Here is a 15820-nt window from a genome sequence, read left to right as displayed (position 1 = left end):
AATGAAGCACAGCCATTCTGATTGGCTGGCATCATTCCCTTTAAGTGACGTCATGTAAAAAAAAAAAAAAGTCGGAACATGGTTTGAATATCAGGTGGCTGTTAACCATTTTGAGACTAAATGTGACGTCACAAGCCCTATTTAAGGCCGTGACGCCTCATTTGAGCCCAAGAAGACGACAGGACAACATCGGTTGGGATTTATCATGGGTTTTTTTGGATTGACAGATGAAGATAGAAGATAAAGAAGATCAAGAAATGGTGACAGATGAAGATAGAAGAAGGTGATTAAAGAAAGAAAAAAGAAGATTTGGGTACCTGATCCGGATCTTCATGGCGGACGGCATCGGATGCTGTTGGAAGCCTTCAAGGTACGTGAGCTTCCTGTTACCCTGGGAGTCGGAGGGCCAGGGAATGTTTGTAAATGTCTCTTTTTACAGGTTTCTTCATTGGATGTGTTTTTTGATTTTTTGGGGGAGGCACATTGACAGAAAATATATTAATCTGTACCACTTTAGGGTACAGATGAATACATTATTATGACAATATTTGGGGGGAATTTGTGGCTTGGTATTGCTGTTGGTTTTTTTAATTTCAATTTCTTATGTGGATGTGATTATTTGTTTTTTTCCTGCTTAATGGTAATAAAATGTTTGCGATTGGTGTTCGTTTGTAGTTAATGTTGTATTATGTTAGCTAAAGCGTTTTATGGTTATTTCAGATATTGTTTGAATTTATTTCTTTGTCTTTTAATGTTTACATTCATTAATGTTGTAGTAATTCATTGGTTTGATTGGTTAGTGTTACTATTCATTTTGAGTTGGTTTAGGAATTAATTGGTTTCATTGGTTAATGGTTTAATTAATTCATTGTTGATGTTGTTACTGCTTGTATTCATTGGATTAGCTGGCTACTGTTTTTATTTACTTTATTTAGGTATGCTAATGCAGTGTTTAATAATGGGCAAATAATTTATTATCCATATCTGGATAATAGTTATTTTGCACATTATTGTACTGTATGTGTTAGGGGGGTGTATTTAGTTAGAAATAATGTTTAGTATTTTTGTAGGCACAACATTGGTACCGCAGGCCCGCGGGTACCCCGGGACTCCCGTGGGGACCCCGGGACGGTTGTGGGGTCAGCCGGGGACACCCGCTGGCCTGTTGTATGGGTGTTGCGCATGCAAAAAATGTAAAGCAAGAAATTTTTCAAAGTCCAGCTTTTTTTGCGTCTACCTTGAGCTGACGTGTTCTGTTGAACGCAACTTTCGCGTACGCTAAGGCTACGTAGCTTAGTGCATCCCGCTTAAGGGCAGAATTTAACGAAAATAGGGTAACGAACGAGCAAAGTTGGACTTAGAAAAATTTCCTGAAAAAAGTCAGTTTTAGAGCGCAAAGTGCCTGTTTGCGTGGCTTAGTGCATCGTGTTCAGCGCAACATCACGTTCTAAGAGCAGTTTGCGCTCTAAAAACGACTTAACGGAGCTTAGTGCATGACCCCCGGTGTTCCTTAATGTCATGGAGGCTTAAATGTCCCGCGTCACACGGGGCAATAGCAAGCTGTGATGTAATCCGGTGCGGCTTTCTATTGCTCTGCGTTACCTGCACCTTTAAACTCTGCAGAGATACCGGCACCCCCTACCGGAGGTAAGTATCCCTGGAAGAAGGGGGTCCCAAGAGTACAAATCTGTAATACAAAATAAATATATATATATATATAAAAAGAAAAAGCGCCCGATCCATGTGTAAAATCAGATATAAAAGGTTTAATTTGCCATGAACAGACAATTGCAAACTCACACTTTGTCAGTATAATAAAAGCATATTATGGGACCAGCCCATGCACCAGACCGACGTCAGATTTCCACAGCCGTCCTCCGTCTGCATATGGTTGTTGTCACTGCAAATTGGTATTGCTGTTGCCGGTGCCACCGTTTTCCCAGGTGGTGTATTTTGAGAGGGGACCCCTGGTCAGGATCATTTTTGAGCAATTTGAGCATTTTAAAATTAGTATATCATACACTTAGCGTTTAAACACAAAAATGGTATATACACATTTATTTCAATTTATTATGTTATACACGTTGTTATAACACACTTGCTTATGCAAGACTCACAATGATATTATACACATAACTGATAAGATACATTATTTATTTATGTTAATTCTTAAATTCATATATTTATATATTTCACACATTTATATTATATATATATTATAATACATACTTTATTCTTCAATTTACGCACTAGTATATAATGATTTTTTGTAAATATGGATTGCTGGCTTTTTGACATTACTTCTCCATATTTACATCATTATTCTTCATGGTTTGCTCGTTTTCTTTCTCTCTCCCCCTATTGGGTTATCTGTATTTATAATCTACTAATATTATATACTAATGTTTCCAATTTTTGGGATATGTCCTCACATGATACTCTCATTATCTCTTTATGTTTCACTAATTATAAATCATCATTTTATGATGATTATTATATGATGATCTTTATCTGTCTCTAATATCATTTCTATTTGGAATTTAAATCCACATGTGATCTATGCAATATATTCAAAATGTGCATATATATATATATATATATAATCAAAGTATATTATAGACTCTAATCAAACTTTTTTGTCATCCAGTTTAGGGTCTGATCCAATGAATTCTTAATATATACTATGAATGATCATAGTTTCATCTCTTCCTTTAATCACATAGTGTTATTCACAATATAAACGCTATGTGATTGAAATTTCAAGCTTGGATATTTGTAGATATATTGGTGCAATTTTATTTAGGTTTTATTTATTTGTTACATTGATCTCATTTATACATATATATATATATATATATATATATATATATATATATAAAAGGAAAAAAAGAGGAGAGAGCGCACGCCCATAGCGTAAAATTGTAGATTTAATGAGGGGAAGGGGGGGAGGGGGGGTAAAAAACGCACTTACAAAAGTACAATAAAATCAAGCATATGTGATAATAATCACCACCATCCGGTTAAGACTGCAAGCTCTTGGGGCAATCCCAGGCTCCGTTGGTAAAGGATCGACGTCCCCGCAGATTTCCAGGGCTGGTGTGCTATTTGAAAGTCCAAGAAAGTAGTTCCGTATGGTGTCGGTCTCTGTAGCACTTGCGCATGGATAGGTCCGCTCCAGCGCTTGGTATTGACTTCAATGTCAGTGCGTCTGACGTAATGACGCTCCCTGACGCGTTTCGTCAGTCACGGCCAACTTTTTCAAATTTTCGATCCCTTTGCGCTGGAGCGGACCTATCCATGCGCAAGTGCTACAGAGACCGACACCATACGGAACTACTTTCTTGGACTTTCAAATAGCACACCAGCCCTGGAAATCTGCGGGGACGTCGATCCTTTACCAACGGAGCCTTGGATTGCCCCAAGAGCTTGCAGTCTTACCCGGATGGTGGTGATTATTATCACATATGCTTGATTTTATTGTACTTTTGTAAGTGCGTTTTTTACCCCCCCTCCCCCCCTTCCCCTCATTAAATCTACAATTTTACGCTATGGGCGTGCGCTCTCTCCTCTTTTTTTCCTTTTAGATACGTTGTGGACGCGGTTTGTCCACATTGAGAGCTGCCGGAGACCCTGCATACCAGCACCCATATATTTTTACTGGAACTATTTGAGGACTGGTTTTCCTTTTTTTTGCTTTTTTCTTTATATGTTGTTTATATTTGGTATAGGCCCACTATATGATCTTTAGGTTTATGTGTAAAATTGCTGATGTTATCCAGAGATACACCCACAATAGTTCACATTTGATTTAGATTTATGTGAGCAAATACATCCACACTGGTTCACTTCAATCAGAGGCGCAGCTTTTTTCTTTTTCTGTTTGATATATATATATATATATATATATATATATATGTATGTATGCATCAATACGGTCAAATGGAAAAAATTAACTATTTTTAATGTTCTAATAACAAAGCATTGAAACACAACAGATTTATATGATAACCTATGTTTAATAACAACTAACAATATTAGCTACATGTTGTATAATTTTATAATTATATATATGTGATCAATTTGTTTTTAACTACAAGGAGAACTAATTCATTATATATTATGGTCCAGTTTGTTGTGTTAATTATGTGATTTACCATCTTATGGCCGTTTTTTATGTGTGTATTCTTAATTTTTGTCCTTTTTAAATGTCCTGTTCATTTATTAACATCTAGCACAGATGACCTATATGAATCTAATTGATTTGAACCAATTGGGTTTAACATGCTCTATTGGACTAGAGTACTATAAATAGCAAGTCATTTCAACTAGAGTTCATCCCCTGATGAAATCCGCTGAGACGGATGAAACACGTAGGGTCACGTGGTATAGGAACTACGGTGGTCGAGCAGCCCAGACGCCAGAGTGAAGACGTCAGTGCAGGAGTTCCCTGTTCCCCGATTGGTGAGAGTTCATGTGCAGCCGTACAGACCAGGAACCATAGGAATCCCATCTGGGTTGACGGAGAGAGGTTCGAACGGTGGCACCGGCAACAGCAATACCAATTTGCAGTGACAACAACCATATGCAGACGGAGGACGGCTGTGGAAGTCTGACGTCGGTCTGGTGCATGGGCTGGTCCCATAATATGCTTTTATTATACTGACAAAGTGTGAGTTTGCAATTGTCTGTTCATGGCAAATTAAACCTTTTATATCTGATTTTACACATGGATCGGGCGCTTTTTCTTTTTATCTAATAGGCATCGTTGGGAGGTTGGTGAGCCCAAGAAGAAAGCTGCCCGGACCATATTTTTCTTTTTAAAAGGACTCATATGGACATTTAAGTATTGTTTTATCATTTTCGTTTTTTGTCATTTTTCCTAATTTTATAGAGATTTTTTTAATGTTATATTAGTCCCATATGATTAGATTTTTTTCATTTGTCAATTTTATTGTTCATTTTTTAATAGCTACACACTTTTTTTCATTTTTTTCATTTTCTAATTATTAATATTTGTTCATTTTTTCATATATTATTCATATATGCACTTGTTCCAAACCACAACTTAATTTAATTCAATTGTTATTAGGCATCTGTGCTGGGTGTGTCATCTTGCTGTGTTGGATCAGGGTTGTAGCAATTTGGGTGTGTACTGATAAGGGCGCTGTCTTATATTTTTCTTTACATATATATATATATATTTCTTTCTTTTTTTTAAGTTAACCCGCATTGCTGCTTTAACTCCCACCCCGTTAGCTTCCTGAAATGCAGTGAGAAGGGTATGAAAACAAAATTGACTCAAGTGGTCATGTGGTGGTTTCAGGGATTGCCCTTTCTCTACAGAAGCAGACACAATTACAACCACATTAACTTTGATGACATGAAAGCTAAACAGCAGCCCTCAGGCAGGGCTGCATAAAAACATCTAACAAACCACAGGATTTGGTTTATATTTCCTGTGGATCAAGGGTGGCCAACACCAGTCCTCAAGGGTCATCAACAGGTCAGTTTTTAAGGATATCCCGGCTTCAGCACAGGTGCTGAAGCAGGAATATCCTAAAAACCTGACCAGTTGTTGGCTCTTGAGAACTGGAGTTGGCCACTCTTGCTTTAGATCAATATGAGAAATGAGAAATTACCTACTTGTGCTATCAGAAAATACAGTTACTCAGGGCCGCCAACAGGGTGGGTCTGCCGTGGTTGGTGTCCCAGGCCCCAACTCTCCCTTAGCAGCAGCCTGCATGACTCTATCCCTCTGTCCCACGCCGACGGGCCTCTCTGTGGTCAGCGCGACGGAAACACACTGACGTCAACGCTCTCCGCTTCCAGCGCGCGACGGCATGAGAGGGAGGTCTATCAGAAGCTCGCGTGGGACAGGGGGATAGAGGCATGCAGGCTGCTGCTGAGGGGAGAGTCGGGGTCCGGCCGCAAGATCACCGGCAGCCGGGCCTGGCCAGAGGTCGAGCCCAACTTGCAGTGCCAGCTGCCGGGCCCCCACATCCACTGATCATCGACAAGGTAAGTCTTTTTTTTATATGTAATGTGGGGGTCTTTTTACTATGTATTGGGGGGGTGGGAGTCTTTTTTTATTGGGGGTGGGCTTTTTAAAATATGTATTGGGGAGGTGGGGGTCTTTTTAATATGTATGTTGTTTTTTAATATGTATTTGAGGTTGGGTTTTTTTTTATATATATTGGGGGGCTTGGGGAATTTGTATATGTATTGGGGGGCTTGGGGGTATTTTTATATGGGTTTGGGTGTTTTTTTTATATGTATTGGGGAGGGTTGTTTTTATATGATGTGTGTATGTATGTATTGTATGTATGTATGTATGTATGTATGTATGTATGTATGTATGTATGTATGTATGTATGGGGTTATATGTATTTTGTTTTATATGTATTGGGTAGGTTGGTTTTGTGTATGCATTGGGGGAGAGGTTGTATATATATTTGGGGGGTGGGGATTATTTTAATGTATTTGGGGGTGGGGAAGTTTTTTGCATTGGGGGTGGGAAGTTTTTTGGTATATATCTTGTAGGGGGACTTGTGTGAGGGGGGAGGGAATGAGTGAGCGTAGGGTAATTGACGGAGGGAGAGGAGAGAGGGGGGGGAGTGAGGAAAAGAGGGAGTAAGAATGAGATGTAGGGGAGAGAAATACATGAGAGTGAGAGTGAAAGGGGTGAGACGGAAGGGAGATAAATACATGGGGGGGGGGGGGGGGAGAGAGGAGGTGGCTCGCAATACTGCTGACACAGGGCGGGGGGGGGGGGGGGGTTCTGCTTAAACTGTTTGTCCTGGGCCCCACGATTTCTGTTGGCGGCCCTGCAGTTACTAATTAACTATAACCTATTCGGCATAAAATGCCTGTTGTGAATCATTTCAGAAACTGCCATTTTTGGAACACCAGTAACAGTGGCACTTAAAATAATAATTTAAAAAAAAAATCCTATTTGAATAAGAACACTAGAATTGATTATCCAATGAACTCTTCAGTGTTAGTTGTAATATTGCTATGTTACCTATTTCATCTAGCCAATGTAGTTATGATATGTTCAAGTATACATAGACAGACAAAATGGTTTAATACTATCAAGGCTAATGAGATCTGTGAACATATAACGAGTTATACACTAGAGCCCTCTATATCAGAGAAGTTGTTAATATTGCAAAAAAATATTTTACTGAAAAATTATGTCAACCATTTTGACTGTGAATCAGCAGTCCCCCAAATTATATAACTGAAGTATTAACATAACTACAGTGTATGCTGTAGCCAGCTGTTTTAGTTTTTCTGTGTTTTGATTTCCCTGGGAGTTACCATGGCAACCTCTGTTTGTCTGTTTGATAGGTGTGAATGGTAACAGCCATTGTACATACCCATAGTGGAAACATTGTATACAGTGATATTGGCAGAGTGCAACAACACCATTTAAAACAGTTTGCGTAACTAAAAACCACAACAGACAGACGCTACAAAAAATAAGGAAGGCAGAAGGAATTTCTGCTTTAAGTAGGCCTTAAACTACCAGTACTCTTTGGATTATGGAGGCTGTCTTGTTTCTTTTTGTTATTTCCTCAATACTATTTATTTTTATTAAAGAAAATAGAATTTATAAAGAAGAAGTTAATTATGGCCTGACACACTATTCTGTCTTCTAATTAATAGTTTATAAATAACTTTCTGTAGAAACGCCCAGAGGGTTTTGTATAGAAATGCTCAGTTACGCTGATCTAAAACGGAAACGATACAAAAGGAGCCACCTGTATTCCCACTCATCCTATTGTCATGGAATGTATGGGGCGTTACCTGAATCTGGGTACACTGGCCTATTGCAAAGTCTGCTTAAGATCAGTCTCTTTGACGCATAGTGATTTTAATAATTTCTGCAAGGTACTTTATTTCACTAATTTTAAGACTGAAAACACACACACATACACACACACACATACACACACACACACACACACACACACACACACACACAGTTGTACATCATTTAGTGTGACACTTCTATATGATGTTTAGAATAAATGTGACACATATGCCCATTTTAGTCAATGCTTCTTTATACCAAAGCTACTGTATTTTTTTTACTTATTGTCTAAATCCCAAAGCTTCTTCTCCCATTTCTTTAAATTTGGAGATTCATTTTTGAAAGTCCCTTTAACCACACTATTCTGCCAGAGCAAAATCCCAAAGCTGATCCCTCTGGCAGCGAAAGGGTTACATTATTTTACTGTTCTGTTGTGACACTTGGCCCTAACGTCATGACACACTAGGACGTCACAGCTTCCTTGTTGAAAATCAGATAGCGAAACAGTTTGCAATGGCAATGCATTACTGGAGTGTTAGGCCCCTAATTCATAAAATCCAATATGGATCAAATGATCTCAGTCAAAAATACATTAACAGGTAAGACACAAAAGGGTTCACTATTCAATGTATCAAATAGTAGTAAGAGCAGTATGCAGTCTCTTATTTTTGTAAAACACCTATGTGTTTTATGCCAGCAACATTATTATACACCCAGTTGTAATATGGTGGCAATACAAAGAAAAACTAAAAAGGAAAACTAACTAGGTTAGTCACTGAGTTACAATAGCCACTGACACCATTTTATAACTGAGGCCTACAGTGTTTACATTGCAAATGTTCAATTATGGCTTAATATATTTCCTTCTGGTGTTCTTTAGATTTAAATATAAAGTCTCACTATAATCCTCTAATTAACCTCTCAATGTGATACCTTCTGTAACTGCACATCCATAGTGACAGAGCTATGTATGAGGCCAAAACCCAGATTTTTTTTGAGTAGCCAAAGGCAGTCCTTCAATTTAACATGAATCTGGTCTGTCATTTTTATAAATATAATGTAAATAAAAAGGCACGGTTCACAAAAGCATTAGAGATATTACTGACATCTATCTTTCAATGTGTCATTTTCCCTTTAAAAACAAAAGAAACCCAGCAAACACAAAAATCCATTTGCAAATACACTGATCACATATGCAATAATTGCAATCTATCTATTGTTGCAAGGCAAAGCTATCGATGGTCTTTTTTAATCACAAAATCCAAACATTAGATATATAGACATAAACTGTGTGCTGAAAAAGAAAGAAATCACCCTACCCTGCAGCGTTTCTAGGCTGGTCTTTCTAGAAATGGTCCCTATCACCCACTCTGAAAGCAGAGCGCACAGGGTGCATTGAGTACAGGGAGGGGGAGGAGTGAACAAGCCATGCAATAAATGCAAATCTCTGCCAAATATGAAACCCTCCCGGTGCTGGAGGGGCCTGGCAATGCATTTCTGGCCCCAGCAGCACCAAAGGGGTTAATTTTTTCTAAAGCAGGCGAATCACTGCATCTCTCTAAAATGCAATGGCCCCTTTCTCTCCCATTCCTCAGTATCCAGCCCCATCCCCCCTCCCCCATTATGTCACAGAATCACTAGAAATCAGATATCTTTGAATTGTAACAAATGTGGCAAATAACCGTCTCTTCATTAATCGATTCGTAAAAATACGTAATATATATAATATAATATATATATAAACCAAAGAATAAAAAAAAATGCTTACAAATAAAAAATAGATCTGGTGATTTCCAATACTGATCAGCATCTGTATTGATCCAGGCAATACTCACAGAGACAGGCAAACAATGATATCCTCCCCTGCTTTGGTCGTGATGTAACCAGCCCACAGTTATTTCTGGGAATAACCTTTAGTTGTGGTCCATCTGGACGCGGTTGCCTTTATATTCCTCGACTGGATGCTTTCTTTTCCCTCTCAGTCTGTGTCTCCTTTCCCCGTGTCCCCCTTTCCTCTGTCTCCTTTGCTGTGTCCCCTTTCTCGTGTCTCCTTTGCTGTGTCTCCTTTCTCTCTGTCCCCTTTGCTGAGTCCCTCTGCGCCAGGCGTGTCCCTCCTGGATGGTGACAGCAGCAGCAGCAGGGAAGGGGAAGATGAAATGCTGCACACGGAGCAGGTGCAGCTCAGTGCTAGACCCAGACTCCTTCCCAGCAGCTGCAGAGGGAATGGATGAACACAACAGCTCAGATTGGGTGGGCAAAAGAAAGCAAGAGGCAATGAAAGGGTCCTCAGAGGCAGTGGCTGCCTTTAAGGCAGATAATCTCTGCTGCAGCCAATGCAATCCACACCCCTAAAAGATTATTGGTGTAGGTTGAGCTGTGCAAGAGACAGTGGAGCCTGGGAAGCCGTCCTCTCCAATGTCACACTTGTGCCACCCGTTTGCAAAAGAGCGCGACTTTGCTTGAAATGTGGAGACGCAGGGGGTTGGGGAGAGGCTTGGGGGACTCAGCCTTAGAAGGTGAGTCATTTTTTTTTTTAAATTACTGCAAACTTCATCCTAAAATCCTCTGGCTGTAGCACTATATCGTGGTTTAAAACCCATTAATAAAGCTAAATATGTTTTAATGTAATCCCTATTTAAGATGTCTGATGTTCTCTGAACTGTACAAGTGCTTGGAATAGGCCTGCTGCTACTGGGATGTACTTTGTAGAGTGGGCTCCTCTTCATGCCACTTGTGTACAGTGACCATCCATGGGACTGATTTCATAGCAGAAAGGGACTATAAGGCCAGGTCCATAGTGCCTTCACCCGTGCGGAGGCGCGCGCGGTCGTGACGTCACCCGCTTGAAGCCGGTGCGTTTTTTGGCCATGGTACGCGCGCTGGCCGTGGGCGTGTCTAGGGGCGTGCCAGTGATGTCACGGAGCTGGTTTGCCCTCATCGGGCGAACCGCTCACGTGACCTATCTGTCGCGCAACGCGCACCCCCTCCTGCTTCCGCGCAGACTCACCCGCACGCCGCATGGACGCGAACACTGCCTTAAGGCAGTCTGTTCGCTCAGCGCGTGGATGCCTCCACACGGTCATCACTGTGGCACGCGCGCCCAGCGGGGGGGGAGGGAGTCGGTGCGTGCACAGTGCTAACCGCGATCTGCGGTCTTTCAGGGAGAGAGGAAGATTGCGATGGGAGGGGGCGTGGTTGGGGTTTTGCGGGGGGCGTGGCCATGACTTCACGCGGCAAGTTTGCCCTCATTGGGAGACCCGCCGGCGCAAGTTCTAAACTCAATATCATTGAGTTTTAAAAACTGCCAGTACGGCGCGGCTGCACCTTCAGCAGGAAGGTGAGTACTGGGCCCAGCCCCATTGAGGGGCGGTGCTTATACGCCCAGCGCACATAGCAGTCACTGGGACCGCAGCCTTAGCCTTGTCCTTCAAGCATGTACAAGTGATTTCTATATTTAGTGCCCCTTCCCACCCAATGAAAATATCAGACTGGCTGTGATGTCAGGCATCCTAAACTGAGGGGTTCAGTTTGTTGGCCCATTGTAAAGTCCAATCAGTAGCGCCTTATAACCAGTTTATCTTGGTCTGCAAGTATTGTCTCCACAATTCAAAGCACTCTTATTCCCAAATCTGGACATGCCCACAAATTATATGCTATCCTACTCGTATTTCTTTCTCTAATGATATTCTCCTTAATATTCTTCTTAATATTCTCCTATTATGCAATTTTATATGTACGTGTGTGCTTCTCTAAATATAAATATATACACTGTTCAGAAAAACGAGACCCCTTTATTTTTCGTTATATCTTGCAGAAAAATCACTCAATTTACATGAACATTTGAGCAATATAGGTCTGTCACAGTAGAATATTACTTTTAAGAATTATTTGATAATCTAATAAATATTCTTTGGAATTGGTGGTTTAGCGATGAAGGTAAGCACGTTATAAAGGAGGACATTTTGAACACACACTTTGAACCATGCTTTGAACTCAAACTTTATAGTAATCTTAGTGTTTCAGATTAGAATACAACAGTTTAACACATTTATGAGATACAAATGTAGCCGTGCCAGTCTTGGCTACCTGTCTGCCCTGCCGGACATATCAGTCTTGGTAAGTACAAGCATTGTCAAGCATAACCCTGGGTTTTCTCCACCCTCAGGCAGGTTCCCTGAGTGACAGATATGGAGGTGGAACTTGGTCTGTGTGCAGCCAATCCAGGTACAGACTTTGTGCCCTCCCCCTCTGTGCAAGGGAGGAAGCATGACAAATTATAGGGGGTTCTGAGTCTCTCCTTCTTGGGATAGAGACGTGCCCTCAGCCCCATAGGGGGCTGAAAAGAAAGACCAGACCTCAATCCTGAAAGTTGGCCTAGGTACACCCAGAAGCTTGGAGGCCTGAGAGACTAAATGTATTAGCTGTATGAAGATCTGCAGTGGCTACAATAAAGAAAGCCTTGTTTTATATACCCCTGCCTAAGTCTACAGTCTATTGGGTAGGGATATGAATGATGAGTTCCACTGTAGGGACTGTCTCCAGCCACGCTGGAGTCTGCAGTGGATGGAGGCGCTTCCACCAAGAGAGGAATGAAGCCTGAGACATCCAAAAGCCTGTCTTGTTATCCGCACAACATCGCGGACCCTCAGATCTCCTGCAGCCAAACAGGTACAGTACATTGCACCAAGCCACATATGGTTGCCAGCCAATTTCCCAGAGTGGGGGAAGCAGCGCTACAATTGGAGGCGCAGCTGAGATGCAGCAATAGGGCAGGCTTTTACTGTAGTGCAGTAGTAAGGAAGGGGGGAATCTCTCTCTGAGGCATCAGCAGGGAGGGGGTTACCTAGACCCTTGCCAAAATTAAAGATTATGCTGGGGCTTACCCCGAGGCTACTCCAGGAAGCGTGGATACCCACATATTAGAGACTGTGCTTTGTTGGGGCGTACCCTGAGGTTTCACCAGGGAGTGTGTACCCTTCTTCTCAAGAAAGAAATTGCTGGGGCGTACTCTGGGGCTCACGACTGCTTCCGGACGCGGTGACAGGGTTATCTGGTGCAGGACACTTCACCTTGCTATGTTAGTAGACCTGGGACTTTTGATGTGAGTGATTTGTGAGTTGTTGCTACACTCCACTAAATGTATTGATTTATATACTGATACATTTGCCTCACTTACCTTCTATCTCCACACTTGGGAGAAACCGGGACGTTTGCTGACAAACGGAGGAAATTCTCAGTCAGAACCCGGCTTATGAGTAACATCTGATTCCTGTCGTGCTGATCGGTGTGGACGGGTGGGAACTCCCACAGATACCACTTGAAGTATCTATACTTACACTTGGCTGTGTAAATATTATAGACGTCGGATTTATATGTTCACAATTCCCCCCTCTCCCATAGGAGGCCTTTCCTCCTTTTGGATATTCATTTACAATCAGTTTCTGGGTATTTTGATTGTTTTAACCCCTTGCTCCCCCCGTTTTCCGTTTTTTATGTTCTGATGAGTTTAAATGAACAAGAGGTCATGTTTATATTTTTGTATTCCTTTATGAACTTTACGTACAGTAGCATTTTGTTTTTCAAAACTGTTCATTTATGTTTTTTTGCAGCATTCGGATATAGAAAAAGAAAAAGGGAAATGAGACATTTTTTCTACACAATCAATACATTTTGACAAAACAATGTTGGGAGATGAAAAAATGGGGCATTGGTTAGGGAAGAACATAAGACAAACTGTGTTACAAATAAGTATACAGGCAGTCCTCGTTTTACAACGCTTCGTTTTACAACGAATGGCTTATCCAACGCAATGCAATGCATACCTATGTTCATTTTTATAACGCCAAAACGGCTTATCCAATGCTCTTACGACGCTTTGCAAAGTTGTTTACAGTATGCGTATATAATATATATATTATACTATATTATACTATATAGTATATTATATTTTTATATTATATATTATGTTATATTATATATATAATACAGTATATGCACTATATAATTTATGTGTGCGCTGCATATCTTATTGTCTGCGTAAAATATTTTGTGTATTAGAAATGCCTTCAGGAACGGAACCTTTCATTTAAACAGTGTTCCTATGGGAAAACGTGTTTTCGCTTTACAACGTTTCGCTATCCAACACCATTTTGAGTAACGCATTGTGTTGGATAACCGAGGACTGCCTGTACTTCACAATTCCAGGCCAAGCAGATTTGCAAAGTCATGACACAGATATGAAGACCTCCACAAATGTCAAAAACCCAGGTAACCCCAAACAAATGAAAATAATTGTTTAATAAATGTTTATGATGTTTCAGATATAACATTTCTAGGGTAAGATCAGAATTGAATTTAGATTAGGATTATTGATGTGCAGATGCTAGGGTGCACAAATTTTGCATACTGTACAATCATAATTTATTGTTACTTTTTAAATAAGGCTTGACTGCTTTACTTTTGGATAACCATATGAAGTACTTATTGAAGACTGGTGAAAACCATAGCTATTGTACCTGGGTTCAGGGGTTGGAAAAGATAAAAGAAAAATATAGCAAATACGGCTATTGATTATTAACAATTCTAGTACTCTAGGTGCAAAAATGAATGAGTACTTTCATAGTAGGCGATACCGTTTTTAATTGAACTGACGGAATACATTTTAATGACAAGCTTTTGAGATCATTGCTTTCTCACTAAGGCAAGGCAGTGCTGATCTACAAGTGATTTGCACCAAGTATATTGGTATAATATAGTATTATTTTATAAAATCTGTGAGGATCCGTAGAGATCCAATTTACCGGAGATGGGGACCTTCTTCAGGGATATAGATATATATATATATATATATATATATATATATATATATATATATAGCAACTGTAAATATTACGGTATGTTCATTTGCATGTCTTAGACAGGTCTGCAACCCTGTCTTTCCCCATTGTCACCCAGCATCCAGCACTTCCACTGCAGCAAGGGATTCTGGGAAATGACATGCAAATGAGCACTCAGTGCCACCTTTTGTCTCAAGCTCGTATTACACAAGCCAATCCTCAAGCCAATGCATGCTGTTTTAAACACAGCTTTTAGACAGAGGCTGGGATGAGATGCAAAGCCATTAGACCTACTCACATACATGTTTCAACCTTGATGGGTATCATCAGTGTGAGGCTGGTCTTAATGGCAAAGCAGGTTTGAGACTAGACTAGGTAATCACCACTGTCATTAAGGTTATGGTGGGTAAAAAAAGTGACAAAAACCTCCACTATATATATATATATATATATATATATAAATGTGTATGTATGTTGCAGTGCCCAGTACCTTCTGGACCAGACGACAGGGATTTTACCATCCCTGTATACAGAGCTGCCAACGGGGGAAGCCGGGACAGATGTCCTGTGCCTGGTGGATATGGGAGGCCCAGACGGCTGGCGACCTCCAGCAACCGGGCTACGGCTCTCCCCAGCTGCGGGCCTCCCTCAGTTTCTGAAGCCGGCGCTCACCGGCATGAGTGTGAGGATCAAACATCTGGGGAGAGCCAGGGCACCAGAAACCTGATACCATCTCCAAGGTAGAAAGACTGTATTTTGTATTTATTTGTGGTGAGGGGGGGGGGGGGGCTTATGTATTTGGGGGGGGGGTTAATTTTTGAATGTATTGGTTAATTTTTGAATGTATTTGAGGGGTGGATTTTTCATTAATGTATTTGGCAGGCTGGGGTCGGGGTTATATGTATATGGGGGGGGGGGATTTGTGTATTTGGGGGGTGGGGAGGGAATGAGTGTGAGGAGGGGTTTTGAGTGAGAGAGGCAATTGATGGAGAGAGGGGGTGTAAGAAAGGGGGATGAGAGGGCAAGAGTGAGACGGGGAAATAGAGGGGGCTTGCGAGGTGTGAAATGGGGGAGATCGCAAGACTGTCAACATGGGGGGGGGGCGGTCGTAACTGGGCCCCGGGAAATCTTTCTGTGGCCCTGTATATACACAAGTGTGTGTGTTGAT

General features: G+C 40.9%; 1 protein-coding gene across 6 annotated transcripts in view; it reads right to left on the bottom strand.

The window, feature by feature from the left end:
* The window catches only part of LOC142499600 (sodium channel protein type 2 subunit alpha), a 173870-nt gene extending 163637 nt beyond the window's left edge, over positions 1-10233 (bottom strand). For 2 of the 6 annotated variants that reach the window (XM_075609171.1, XM_075609172.1), the window contains exon 1: positions 9652-10233. The gene's annotated coding sequence lies outside the window, so the exon portion shown is untranslated. Of the gene's footprint in view, positions 1-9135; positions 9187-9584 lie in introns of all 6 variants that reach the window. The other 4 variants (XM_075609175.1, XM_075609176.1, XM_075609174.1 and 1 more) reach the window with 3 other exon arrangements.
* Positions 10234-15820: the final 5587 nt, after the last annotated feature.

The sequence above is a fragment of the Ascaphus truei genome, chromosome 7 (genome assembly GCF_040206685.1).
Source record: "Ascaphus truei isolate aAscTru1 chromosome 7, aAscTru1.hap1, whole genome shotgun sequence".
Taxonomy (NCBI): domain Eukaryota; kingdom Metazoa; phylum Chordata; class Amphibia; order Anura; family Ascaphidae; genus Ascaphus; species Ascaphus truei.
Note: the sequence above shows the minus strand (reverse complement) of the source record. Positions and strands in the feature narration are given on the sequence as shown.